At 62.7% G+C, this 13,143-nt stretch overlaps 2 long non-coding RNA genes across 5 annotated transcripts in view; both read right to left on the bottom strand.

Moving 5' to 3' along the window:
- Window positions 1–3,682: 3,682 nt before the first annotated feature.
- Window positions 3,683–8,837, bottom strand: LOC124107524 (uncharacterized). Of its 3 annotated transcripts, none has more exons than XR_009228742.1 (3): window positions 8,720–8,837; window positions 6,850–7,073; window positions 3,683–6,612 (listed from the first exon to the last, which is right to left on the bottom strand). It is a non-coding gene; the product is annotated as an uncharacterized LOC124107524 (long non-coding RNA). The 3 variants fall into 3 exon arrangements; XR_006856446.2 differs by having other exon boundaries at window positions 6,850–7,681; window positions 8,720–8,831; XR_006856447.2 differs by lacking the exon at window positions 8,720–8,837 and adding an exon at window positions 7,326–8,713.
- LOC124107525 (uncharacterized) overlaps window positions 8,832–13,143 on the bottom strand; it is a 20,144-nt gene continuing 15,832 nt past the window's right edge. Inside the window, exons 2-3 of one of the 2 annotated variants that reach the window (XR_009228743.1) lie at window positions 11,371–12,951; window positions 8,832–10,742 (exon numbers count right to left, since the gene is read on the bottom strand). This is a non-coding gene — a long non-coding RNA (uncharacterized LOC124107525). Of the gene's footprint in view, window positions 12,952–13,143 lie in introns of both variants that reach the window. The other variant, XR_006856448.2, reaches the window with a different exon arrangement.

Here is a 13,143-nt window from a genome sequence, read left to right as displayed (position 1 = left end):
TCTTGGGCCTTGTTGAGCCTTGTTGAGCCTTCCTGAGCCTTCATGGGCCTTCTGGAGACTTCCTGGACCTTCCTGCAACTTCCTGCACCTTCCTAAGCCTCCCTGGGCATTCCTAAGCCTTCCTGAGCCTTCCTAGACCTTCCTAGACCTTCCTGGGCCTCCCTGGACCTTCCTGGGCTTCAGCTTCCTCATCTGCAATAGAAACAGCGATAGTTCCTCCTGCTCAGTCTGTTCTTAGGATTCAATCCCCACATGCAAACAGAAAGGGCCCTTGTGTGACACTCACCTGGTATGAGGCCACCCTCCCTGATGTGGGGGAAGACACACCTGCCCCGTGGGAGGCCTGGGTTCCAAGGCCACTCAGCCCCTGGGACTAGGATCCATGTATTTGTGCCAGGCCCTGAAGCCATGCCTGATGGGGTGGGGTGACAGTCTGTGTCTCCAGTGTCCTGGGCTGGGCTGGGCTTTTGGGGGCAGCAGGAGGAGCTCTGGGTCCTGGGCCTTATAGGGCTGACACAGGGGCCAGATGGACACAGAGGGGGGACCCAACCACTCGACTGGAGACGCCGCATCCCTGGGTCCTTGGGGCAGACGCTGGCAACTCTGGGGGCCAATGGCTGGCAGAAAAAAGATGAGGAGTCCCCAGCTGTGAGCAGAGGGGTGGCTGCATTGCCTGGTGCTTCCTGTCCTGCTCACCCTCCCCTGGGGCATGCAGTGGACAACACCACAGGCTCCTCTGGGCTGAGGTCCAGCAGCGTACCCAGTGCACTGTCCCTTAGGACAGGCTGTGGGCATTGCATGGCCTCGACAGTCGGGGTGCATCTAGGTCAGCAGGTACATCAGAGAAGCCCCCAATGCCCCTGAGGCCAGGCCTCCTGCAGAGGAGCAGGCCACGGCGGGTCCCAGCCCCACACTGAGCCCCTGAGACCCTCCCTGCAAGACCTGCCAGGTGTGCAGGGAGCCCTCACTTTGCTTCTGTGCGCTGGGCTCCCCCCAGGGGCCTGCTCAGCCCAAGCCACCCCACCTACTGCAGCTGACCTGGGAGGGACAGGGGTCAGGGCCCCCACTCCAGGAAAAGGAAGGCCAGCGGCAGCAAATTGCCAGGTGTGGAGCACCGGGCTGCCCTCCTCTCCATGGATGGGAAGCGATTTTTGTAGCAATAAAAATAGATTTAATAACCAGACAGCAAAATTACTTTTTTTTTTTAGGGAAAAAAAAATAAGTAAGGTAGTAAATATTCATTGATGTTCCCCATGAGGTCGCTGGGGTCATGTTTTAGAAATAGATTACCACATGCGCAGACGTGCAGATTCACACTCGCGCGCGTGCACACACACACACCCCAGCTCACGCTGTAGCTCCTGCAGCCCAGAGGTGCACGTGGACCCTTTGCTTATGGGCGGCAGGAGGGGCCCCTCCACCTGAAGCCACATGATGGCTTCCTTGACACAAATGCCCTCTCATGGAATCGGAGTCCCGTTAGGAGAATGTGCCTCTGTGAGGGGCTGGAGGAGCCACTCAGAAGGCACTGAGGGCAGGGTGCTGCGGGGTCCCAGGCCACACCTGCCAAGGACTAGTCCATTTGACCAGGAGAGGAAGGGCCCACGGCACCAGACCCACCCAGGATGCCAGGAGTGGGCAGGCTGGAGGAGGCTCCTGGGCAGCCGGAGCCCCCTGGCTGGAGGCCAGCAGTCTCCGGGGAATGTGGTGTGCTCGGGGTTCAAGTTCTCACGCATTCAGCAGATCTGCCCTGGGGCCTCTGCCAGGTGGCTCTGTGAGGCTCACCCAGTAGGAGCCACTGTCCAGGAGAGGACCTCAGGCCAGAGGAGCGGGGTCCTGCTGGAGTGAGGGAGGTGGACAAGGAAGGGGAGCCCCAACACTGCCCTCAGAGGAAAGGCCCACGCCCCAGGCCAGCACACAGGGGAGGGAGGGCAAGAAGCACCCTGGGAAGGACTGTTCTTTCAGCGGCGTGGAGAAGCCGGGTGGGAGGGGATGCCCATGAAGGAGCAGGCCCAGGCCCTGGACAGGTGGCTCCAGGTGGCAGCCCTTCTCTGGGGGTCCACCGGGAGGTAGGATGGAGACCAGGAGGAGGTGGCTCGCTCCTTGTCAGGGCCTGGAGCTCAGGAAGGAGCAGTGGCTGACCTGCACGGAGGTCATGCAGGGCATGCAGAGGCGGGGCCCCGGTGCCCTCTCCCCCAACAGTGCCTCCTGGACAGGATGGGGTCCCACACCTGGGGAGGACAGCGCCTGCTGATCACATAGGTCCATCTAGCTCCAAGCCCCCCTTTGTCTGTGCTGGACCCTCAGGTCCCCACCCGCAGAGGTGTGTCCTGCTCCTGCCTTTGGGGCTCTGTGATGCCCTCTGTCCACAAGATTCCTCTCTCCCCACCTCAGAACGGGCCCTGAACTCCTACAGGCTGCTTGTCCAGGTGGCATGGCCAGGCCTTTCCCAGGGCCCTTCTCACTCTCCCCAGAAGGTGCTCGGAAGGGGCACCCCAATGGGAGAGGGGGTCCAGCCTCTGGCTCCAGGTGCTGCTGTCCGCACACAGCCAGGGGGTGCAGACTGCAGGGATGGAACCAGGGCGGAGCCCCTCGATCTGGCAGAGGGGAGCTCCCACTTCCCATGACGGCCCTCAGGGTCACCCCCTCCTCAGCAGGAAGAGGTCCCGCTGCTGCGCCCTCCCACCCTCAGGAGACACCCGTCCAGGATACGGCCAGCCAAGCCGCCTCAGGAAGCCCCGGGTGGAGGACGGGGCCTGACTGCCCCCTGTCCCTGCCCTCGCCCCCACCAGCCAGGCTCCTGTCAGCCTGGCCCCGGCTGCTCGTTAGAGACCTAGGGAGGCTGCGGCCGGGGCTGGCGGTCCCCGCAGCGGTGGCCTCTGTCAGAGTGCAGGCTGGCAGGAGGCACACTTGTTTTAAGACCAGCGAGCGCCAGGCTTCTCTGGAACGCACTGAATAAATTTCCCTTTATCAGACGCTGACTGGCCCGTTACAGTCTTCTCCCTCATTATTCCTGCATAAGCTCAGGCATAATGGCCCGCGTCCCCTCTTGCATTCAGAATCCTGGTCCCTCAGGAGCAGTCAGCCGCAGCCTCACCCGCCTGCAGCTTCACGCCACGTCTGGGGGCGGCCGCCCGCTGCGGCTGGACTGGCCAGGCCTCCCCTGCGCCTCCTCTAGGTGGCCCAGCGTCCCGATGACCTGCCCGTGACCAGGCCTGCAGCGGAGCTCAGCTTGCCGTGGAGGAAGGAGCAGGGAGGGGAGGTGGATGGTTTCTCATCGGACAGACCCCTCGGGCCTCCTGGCCTGCGGGGCCCATGCACTCAGTCTCCTGTGGACGCGCAGTCCACAGGCCCCTGGGCACACGTTGCTCCCCACCCGCAAACACAGGCGTCCCACCCCTGCGCCTCCACACCCTCTTGCCGGTGGCCCGTTTTCCTGTAGAATCTGACACTTAATTAAAGGGACACACGGGGGCCCTGGTGGTCCTAGCAGCCCGCTGACCTCCTCTCTCAGCCCCTGGGCCCTCCTAGGGCATGTGGAGCCCACCCACTCCACGCAGCAGGCCAGGCCCCAGCCCAGGCCTGCGCCCCTCTGTCCACTCACTTCCCTGGACGCCCCACCCCTGCTGTAGGCCTTTACACAAGCCCCACCCGCGTCTGCACACCCGCACACACCCCCAAGGTCCCTCGTACACTCATGCACACCCATGAGCCCACGGCCACACACGCTCACCCACACCGACCCGTCCTCTCTCTGGGCAGCAGCCCTCCTCCCCTAAGACCACCTCACCCCCTGCCTCTGACACAGAGGCTGTCCTGGTGCTGGTGTGGGGCTTGGGCCCCTCTGCTGCCCACCCACACCCCTGCCCGCCACAGCAGTGACGGGGAGCTGGCACCCCGAGTTCCTGCCTATCTGGCCCACTGGCTGCTGTTCTGGGCCTCAGTACCCCACTCCCAGGGTCTGTGGGGTGGGGGTATTGCCCAGGCTCTCCAGTCACCCCCAGGGCCCCAAATAGGGGCCCTAGAGACTTCTCCAGGACTCGGAAGGCTGCACAGCTCGGGGGTCGGACCCCACCTCAGGTCCTCCCGGCCTCGCCGCCCACCCCTCCTGCTTCCCAGCCTCTTCTTCCCTCTTCCCAACTCCTCCAGCTGCTGGCCTCGTTTGGGGTCCGCCTGTTCACAGGGAAGGGTCTGCCTGGCCCCCAGCAGCTGTGCCCACGCCCAGGCCCAAGGTGCTGCTGTGTTCTGCATGACCAGGGACCCGGGCAGAGGGCAGGGGCCGCTCTGCCTCCCAGACTCGAGCCACCATTTCCCACTGCTCCAGAGCTGCCCCCATTCACCTCAAGGGCATCTGAAGGCTACTGAGCGTGTCACGGAGGACCCTGGTCACCCAGGGCTGCTGAGCTTGTCACGGAGGACCCTGGTCACCCAGGGCTGCTGAGCGTGTCGTCACGGAGGACCCTGGTCACCCAGGGCTGCTGAGCTTGTCACGGAGGACCCTGGTCACCCAGGGCTGCTGAGCTTGTCACGGAGGACCCTGGTCACCCAGGGCTGCTGAGCTTGTCGGGAGCCCTGCTAAGCCTGAGGCTCCGAGAATCTGCAGAGACACAGCCGGGCAGGCACAGGATGCAAGGACACGCCCAGTCCCCTGGAGAGACACCAAGGCCCTTTGAGGCCTTCTGCTCAGGGGTCAGGGCCTCTGGAGTCACCTTGGAGAGCAGGCAGGAGCCACAGCAGCGATGGGGCTGCCAACTCGCCTTCCTGGTGACTTTCAAGCTCCCCTTCTCTCTGCTGAGGACAGGCGGGGGTGGCAATACAGGCCCACCCCAGAAGAGAAGGCCCAGGGCCACACCCTGTGACTCGCTCCGCCAGGCCGAGGGGCGCAGGCCTAGGCTCTGCCTGTGAGATCACCCCATGTGTCCTTCCTGGGCTGCCACCGCCCACTCAGATCCCCACTGTAGGTACCGCCACCCCAGCCAGCCGCGGGGAGAGGGGCTCAGGCTCACATGGCAGGGGTGCCCACCCCCCACAGTGCACAGAGGGGAACGGAAGCTTCCACCAGGGGAGCCAGGGGCCTGAGAACAAAGCCGAGGAGGAGCAGGGCCCCCAGGTGTGTGCACCCCGCCGCTCCTGGACAGAGCCCCCGGAGGCCTGCCGTGACTGACAGAAACCTCACCCTCCTCAAGCCTGAGGGCCTGGGCTTTGGGCCACAGAGACTTCTGGAACAAGACCCCAGCCGAAGCCCACTGGGAGGCCCCAGGGCCCAGCTGGGGTCCAGGCAAGACACCATGGCGGGGCCTCCTCGGCCTCTGTGGGGACTGCTGCGTAGTTTTGCAGTCAGCGCCGTGGTCAGTTCTGGCCAGATGACTGGCAGCCCGGAGACGGGGTGACAGGCAAGGGCCCTCCCAACCAGTTCTCAAGAGCACTGATTGATGCCTACTGCATGCCAGGGGAGGCTGTCTCCACTGGAGACTCAGCAGGAAGGAAGTCTGTGTGCAGGGCTCGTGGTCTAGGTGGTGGGGAACAGGTTCTGGAAGGGGTTCAGCAGGGGGAGGGCAGGGAAACAAGGGTGGGGGCTGAAAGCGAAGTGGGGAGGTCCGGAGGGCCTTCTGTGAGGGGTGGCCGAGCACAGACCTAGATGACACAGGAGAGCAAACCGCGAGGGCACCAGGGAGCCAAATGTCTGCCAGAAGAACCATGCAAAGGCCCTGTGGCAGACCTGAGCTGGGGGAGGTGGCAAGGAAACGGATGGGGGGAGGTGGTGGGCGGGGAGCAATCGTGGGAGGCAAGGCAGTTTGGGGGCATCCTCAGTGGCCTCCCAGCATCCCAAGCGTCCTGTGTGGATTGTTGAACTCACTCGGTAGTCCCACTGACGCTGAGGGGGGCCAGCCTCCCCACCTTGAAGACTCGGAACTGAGCAGTTAGCTCCCCTCTGTCTTGTTTGACCTTTGAGAATCCTTAATACGGAGGCAGAAGAGCGGCCACCACCTCAGAAGGCCTTTCTGTCTCCCCACCATGGGGAGGAAGGGAGGGCCGGGAGCAGCAGACCTGGCAGAGGCAGGGAGCTGGGGTGGAGGAGGGCCGGGTTTATTCTCTCTTTTCTTTTCAAGCAGAAAATGTCTCATCTCCTTGAGCAATTAAGGACCCGAGCCTTCGTCCTCGGGGCCAAGAGGATTCCTTACAGCACAGCGGGCTGAGGGGCTGAGGGGCTGAGAGCTCATGGGCGGGCCTAGACACCGTGTGCGGCCTGCAGGGAGGACGTCCTGTCCTGGGTCAGAGCCCATCCTGACCCAGCCAGCCTCAGCCAGCAGATGTGCAGACGCCCTCGGGAACGTGTCTCAGGCCTCGGGCTTCCCTCTCCCCTCCAGGAGAGGCACACCAGGTTTCACGGGCGGGTGAGCGTGCCCAGGCCCGGCTCACCACGCGTGCCGTGGGCACCTCACAGCACAGCTGCAACGAGGGAGCAAGTCGCCCGGCTGCTGTTCCCGGCCACTCTGCTGTCTGGTGCTGTGCCCCCTCGAAGGAAGTTCAGGAAAGGTAGCTCAGGGGCCTGGACCCTCCACTAGTGTGATTCTTGAGCCACAGGTGCCACCTGCCAACGGAGCCTTGGGTCTGCCAAGCCAGCGGAGGAAGTGAAGGCCAGGCCCTTAGATGGTGTAAAGAGGCCAAGGCCCCCCCCCCCCGCCACCCCGCACCCTTTCCACCTCCTTCCAGCGGGCACCTGCTCCTACCCAGCGAGAAGCCAGGCGAGCAGGCGGGAAGGAGGAGGAGCACAGCAGGCGACAGGGAGAGCAGGGTGGTTTCCAGCAGCCCCAGCTGAGTGTCCAGGGGGAAGGCGCCTAGGAATACCTCAAAAGCCACCAGATCTAATAAATGAGCCATCGGTTCCCAGCTTCCGTGAAGGGCCCCAGGCCAGCAGCTTGAAGTGCAGGTCCACTCCCAGTCCTGCGGGCGGCAAGTCCAGGGTGTCAGCAGGGTCGTTCCTCCCGGGGCTGTCCTTGGCTTCAGATGGCCACCTTCTCCTGTGTCCTCAGGGCATCTCTCCTCTGTGCCCGTGTTTGTCAAAGTGTCCTCTAATTATAGGACGACAGTAACACTGATTGCCTACTCTAATGAGCTCATTTTCATTCAATCTCCTCTTGAAATGCCTCATCACCAAATACACACCTATGCTGAGACACTGGGGTAAAAGCCTCGATATATGAACTTTGGGTAGAGGGGACCCAGTTCAGCCCACAACAGTCAATGCACAGAATTTATCCATGTTAGCAACCGACAATCACAAACAGAGAGATTTTTAAGTAGCACTTAAAAGAACATCATACCCATAGCAGGACAAACGTAGGCTTCACCTGGCGTCCTGTGCAGCCACTGAGAATGACACTTTCCTACTGAGGCTGACTCGAGAAGGCCCCCCCAGCCCCATGGACCAGGCACGGCACATGTGTGGTGCCGTCCCTCTGTGTAAGCCAGCCATGGAGGACATGTGGTGATGATGTGGTCCCCAGTGCTCAGCCTCAGCAAGTGGCCAAGAGAAGGGACTTCCAGGTTCCAAGAGACTCTGTACCTATTTTTACTTGAATAAAAATGGGCTTGCTTCACGGTTGTGCAATAAGAACACCGAGGGCAGACGAAGTGTCCTGGTGGCTCTGCCTGCACCAAGTCCTGTGGTACCTGGGGTCTGAGAGAGGGGGAGAGGCGGGGTGCCTTCCACCAGGTGTCCACCCTTTGTGAGCCCCAGTCCTCCCTCCAGGCGCCCCTCACATTCTGAAGAGCTCTCCGTCCACCTGGGGGTCACCTGCAGCTCGGGCAGTGGGTCATGGCTGTAAGCTGCAGCCCTAACAGGAGCCCAGGGGCCACTGGCTACTGTACAAACCCACTGGGAGTAGAAGGCGGGCTGCCGCTCACTCTGCCTCAGCTCTCTGGCTTTCCGCTTGTCCCCTAGTCCCCTTGGGTCCTTCACCGTGCCCGCCCCTTCCCGGCTTGCGCCATGCCCTGTGCTGTTCCCACCACACCGAAGCCTCCTCCCCTCACTGCCTGGCAGACCCCTACCCACAACGCCTCAGATCAAACGCTCTTCTCTCTCCACACTGCCCTGGTCTCCTCAGCAGGTCACAGCCTGAGCTGCCCAGCTCCTGCCCTCTCCTGGACGGCGCAGGCCCGTGGGTGGGATGCGTGGGTCCCGGGCGGGGGCGGGGGGTGCCCTCAGCATCCTAGCACTGGCAAGAGCCGGGCCCAGCAGGCCCTGCCAATCGGCACCGCAGGCTCCTGACGGTTCCGCAGGGGACCCGAGGCCGAGGGGGCTCGGCATGGCCCTCCTGGACGTGGCCTTAAGTGGCCTTTCCACTCAGAGCCCGTGCTCTCCTGCTCCAGGTTGGACGCTGACTCAGACGGGCGTTGGCGCCCACAGCAGGGCAGCCACTGCTGCCTAACCGGGACCGGAAAGCTGTTCCCTGGTCAGATGGCAACGCAGGAAGCAGGTGGAGGAGGTATTTTGGGGCTTGGAAGGGGCCCCCCAGAGCCTGTGAAATCGCACCGCGTAGGCAGCCACCTACTACGCCTAAATATAAGGCTGGTCTTGGGCTGCTGAGCAGCGCCTCCCAGCCAGCCGCCCCCCACCTGGCAACGCAGGGCTCCAGGCGGGGACAGCTGCAGGCCGGCACAGGCCTCCCAAGGCCCGGGGCTGCAAGCTCCCTGCTGCCCCATCCCGGAGTCTGACCCTTATCCTCGTGGGCACTGCTGCGGTTAGGCGGTGCCATGAGGTCCCTGCCTGGGCCGCCCCCATGCCCTGGAGCTCTCAGGGTCCTCTGCGCGGCTCTCCTTCTCTGGGTCTTCCTCTCTAGTTCATGGCTTCAAAGGCGGTCAAGGTCGTCTCCTCCGAAGCTCTGTTAGCAAACCAAGGGAGACAGCCAGGTCTGAAGGTCTGGCGACCACAGCCCTCCCTGGCCCTGGCCCCCCGCTTGCTGAAAGAGGCAGGAATTCTGCCCTCACAGAGGCCTGGGGTGAACCCTGCCCTGCCCACCGAGGCACCCAAGGAGCCCTGGCGGAAGAGCAGCTTCCTGGAGACTCTGCTGCCTCTCCTGCACTCCTCTTGAGTTTTGAAGCCTGGGGAAGTACCTGCTGAGGGCCAGCTAGGGTGCTCCCGTGTCCCAGGCAGCCCCGCATGGAGACGCTTGGATGACACTCAGGAGCTCCCCTGGGAAAGAGCCAAACTTGCCAGGAGGCAGCAGAGCCACCACCTGGGGCAGAAGGAAGTGGGGGACTGGCCGCTGGGGGAGGGGAAGGGAAGGCCACTCGTCCCTGGGCTGGTCGGCTGAGAGGCGACTATGCCGCCCCCCACCTGCAGCGTCTGAACTCCTCGACTGACAAGGAGACCCTGTCGTTGCCTCAGTGAGCCAGCTCAGGGCCAGCCACCCCTGGGGCTCTGGTGAGAAGACTCTCAAGGACAACCTAATTCCATTCCTGTCCCTCGAGCAGAGAACCTGTGACTCCGCAGGAGTGTCTGCTGCCAGCTGTGCCTCCGCCCAGGATGGGCACCCCGCGGGGCTGGTGCCGGGCCAGCCCCTGCTCTCGTGCTCCAGGTGCTGGGGTGAGCCACCCTGAATTTCGTAGATGGCCGATTGCACAAAAGCACCACGCGTGTGGCCTGCTGGAGACACCCTGACGGAGAGGCAGGGCAGCCCAGGCCAGGGAAGCCACCAGCCCCACACATCGCCGGGGAAGCTGGGAACTTAAGCTCAAAGTGTGCTGGTCAGTGAGGGGTGGGGCAGGGAGCTTTAAGAACCTAAGTGGACAGTGACTGGCTTGCCTCCTGAGTGCCCACCTGATGTCCTGCACCAATCTGTCCCTGTGTCTGCTCTGGCTCCCTCGTGCCCGCCCCCCATCCCGGGTGTCCCCAGTCCCTCCATATGCTCTCCATCTCTTCCCTTGGCACCTCGGCCACACCTGGGGCCAGGTCTTCATGACCGCCAGGGCAGTGTGCAGTGGCCTTTCCTCATTGGTATCTTCCTCACTGTCCCCTCCAAGGCCACCCAGCCATCCCATTGCTCCCTAGAGCACAGGCTGAGCACAGCCCTCCCCTCAGCCTCACAGTGGCCTGGGTGGCTTCCTCTCCAGCACCCAGCCTCCATCTTCGCTCAGGCTCTGCACGGTCCAGTGCTCACCTCCCTGCAGCCTCTCCTGTTTGCTGTGTGCCTGTCACTCACCCGCCCACCCGTCCATCAACCTGTATCCATTGCTGTCCTTCCTCCAGTCCCCACCTCTGGAATCTTCCCCCACCTGGGACATCAGAAGTGGACAGGTGGGTGGTGGCTTTGGGGGACTCCAGCCACTGTGTCGGCCAGATCCCAGCTGGAAAGCCCCACTCAGCTGCTTGCAGGCACATGACCCTGGACACCTCTCCTCGCTGGATTTCCTTTTCTCGGGAGAAATGGGGGGTGGGGGTGAGAGGGTGGACACAGGGCCGACAGTGAGAGCTGTGGTAGGCACACGGTCCCTGGAGACGGTGCTGGGGCTTTGTGGAGACCCACGGGCATTTCTCGTGGTGGCTCAGCTGCAGTGCAGGGGGGAAGCCCCACACAATGCCAGCCCCGGCACCCAGCCGGCTCTTCAGAAGGCAGCAGGAGCGTCCAGAGGGTGACCTGGGCTTCCATTCAGAATGCTGGCATTCAGCTGGTTCAAGTCCAAATTCCTCCTCAGGACTTAGACAGAGGATCCTTGAGGACCCTGGTCACTCTCCTGTCCTACAATTTGTGCACAATGTACTTGAATACCTCTAGCGATGGGATGCTCCTCCCTCCAAGGGCAGCCAGCAAGCCTTCAGTGACCTCCCCTGGCCACCCAGCCTCTGAGCCAAGGGTTCATGGCCCATTTGCACAACGTAGACCACACCCCCTGTGCCCACAAACTTTTCTCTTTGGGGTACACAATGCCTTTCTCAGCCTCCACAGGACCTCGATGGGACAGTCTGGGGACCTGGGAGCTGTCACTCTACCAGAGGGGTCAGGCCCATGGGCACAGCTTCCAGGGAGGCCCTGTGCATCAGAGTGCAAGCCTGCACTCAGGGCACGGTGCTCCATGTGAGGGCCACGGTCTGGTCTGACCATGCCCCCCCCCTTTCCGCAGCAGCCTGTGGGTGGCAGTCGGCAGGGGAGCCGCGCTCCATTCCACCATGGCTTCCTGCCCGTGTGTGGGTCCGGGCCCTGGTGTCCTACCCAGCTCCTGCCCTTGGCTGTGCTCTGACGTGAATGGGCTCTGGGGCGGTTATGACTGGTCAGCCACCTGCCCAGACCCCCCGCCTGGTGGCAGCTGGTGCTCAGGCTGGGCCTGCCCGTGCGAGGCGGATGCGCTATTCCAGGCACCGTGACTCACCGCGCCAGGCTGTGCGTGGTTTTTCTTCTTGGCAATGGGGCTTTTTTCCTTCTCCGTGATCTAGGAAGTTACTATAATTTGGCCACCGGGTCTGGAGTGAAGGGGGAACACTATTTTGGTTTTAGAAAGAGGCACTTGCTCTTAGAACACAGTCTCCTTGCTCGGAGGCACTTTCTGCTGCAGCCTTGGTATGACCTGGGTATGGACCCTGCTCTCTCGGGCTTCCAGCCATGGACTGGCAGCAACTGCCATGCCAGGCTCCAGGCATCTCTGCTCTGGGCGGCGGGTGCTGGACCATTCGCCCCGGCATTGGAGAGGCCAGGCACTACTCAGCTGTCCCGGCACACAGCAGATTGCCATTTAGGTCCCTGTGCCCTCCGGGAGCAGGAGAAGCAAGGGAGCCCTGCTCAGCCCCTCGGGGCAGCGCCTGTCTGGCCGAGGCGGAGCTTTGCCAGTCCATGTCAGCAGCACACCCCACCCCATCTCTGAGCCTCAGTTCCAGACCTAAGCCACAGGGTGCCTCCTGGGTGCTTGTGAGGACAAAATGAGGAGCAGCTCCTTTGGCATCGGTGATACCAGAGACTGTTGTTAACGTGCACGATCACAGGGACACACCGGCCTGCGCCAGCCCTCAACTAAACTAGACCATGCGGACAGTGGGGACAGATCTGGAGCTGGCCTGGAGTCCCCTCAGCAGCTGTGGGCGACACTACCTGCTCTAACCCTTTCTCCTCCACCTCCTTGTCTGCACATCAGCTCCGAAGGTGGACGTGACAGCTGCCGAGCTGGCTCAGGGTGGCCCTGGAACAGTGCCTGGGCACACGGCAGAGAAGACGTCCAGTGGTGCCCACCTGGGGCATCCTCCAGGGCCACTTCCCAGAAGCCCACAGCAGCCCTGCAGTGGGTATCAGAGGTCTTCCTCAGAGAGGAGGAAGCTGAGGCTCAGAGAGAGGGGACCCTGTCTGACGTCACCCTGTTGGCAAGTTGGGGGTTGGACTTGACCCCCAAGTTCTCAGCCTCACTTTTCACAGGAGACAGTCACCTCTAGTCACGAGCCATTAAAGGAACAGAAGCAGCTGTCTCTGGGTGCCGCTGTCCCTTCTGCCCTCTGCTGTCTGGGGGTCCAGGGAAGTTCCAGCTGGGGCAGCTCAGAGGCCCTCTCCCACCGCCTCCCACCACATGGGCTCCTTCCAGGCTGGCTCATAGCCATCCAGGGTTGACCAGCTGTGTGTCATCCACATGCCACTCCTCTGTCACCTGCTACTCAGAGAGGGACAATGCAAAGTGGTCATTAAAGGGCAAGTCCTCCTACCTGGGGTCTCAGTTTCCTCTCCTGAAAAGTGAGGCTGATGACCATGTCCAAGGCGGGAGCCCCTGGGGACACAGAGCTGAGCTGGCCCCACACCACCTCTCCCGCGCTGGCAGAGCAGATGCTCCGAGAAGCCCTGGGACCTTCTCAGAACCTGCCCTCAGCAGGCCCTGGTGTGCAGCTTGAAAGCATTTGCTTCAAGGCACAGGTCTGCTCAGCCGTGTCCCCCACGCAGGCTCCGCTCACCTCCCTCGGCCACCACATCACAGCACCTGGAACAGAACAAAGGGGCCTCTGTTTGGGGAATAACGAGAGGCTCAGCCCGGCAAGCTCTGGAGCAGCCGTGGCAAACTGGCCACCTCCCGAGAGCCTGTCCTTGGCCCGAGGCTCTGGGCCGCTCATCCCAGCTGGAGGGAGCGTCACTTCTGTCCCACCCTTGCTTCTCCTGGCCCAGCGACAACGCT

Source organism: Marmota monax, unplaced genomic scaffold, assembly GCF_021218885.2.
Source record: "Marmota monax isolate L192 unplaced genomic scaffold, Marmota_monax_Labrador192_F-V1.1 WCK01_AAM20220418_F8-fsc00167, whole genome shotgun sequence".
In the NCBI taxonomy this organism is placed as follows: domain Eukaryota; kingdom Metazoa; phylum Chordata; class Mammalia; order Rodentia; family Sciuridae; genus Marmota; species Marmota monax.
The sequence above is the reverse complement of the archived record's forward strand: the minus strand, read 5'-3'. Positions and strand labels throughout refer to the sequence as shown.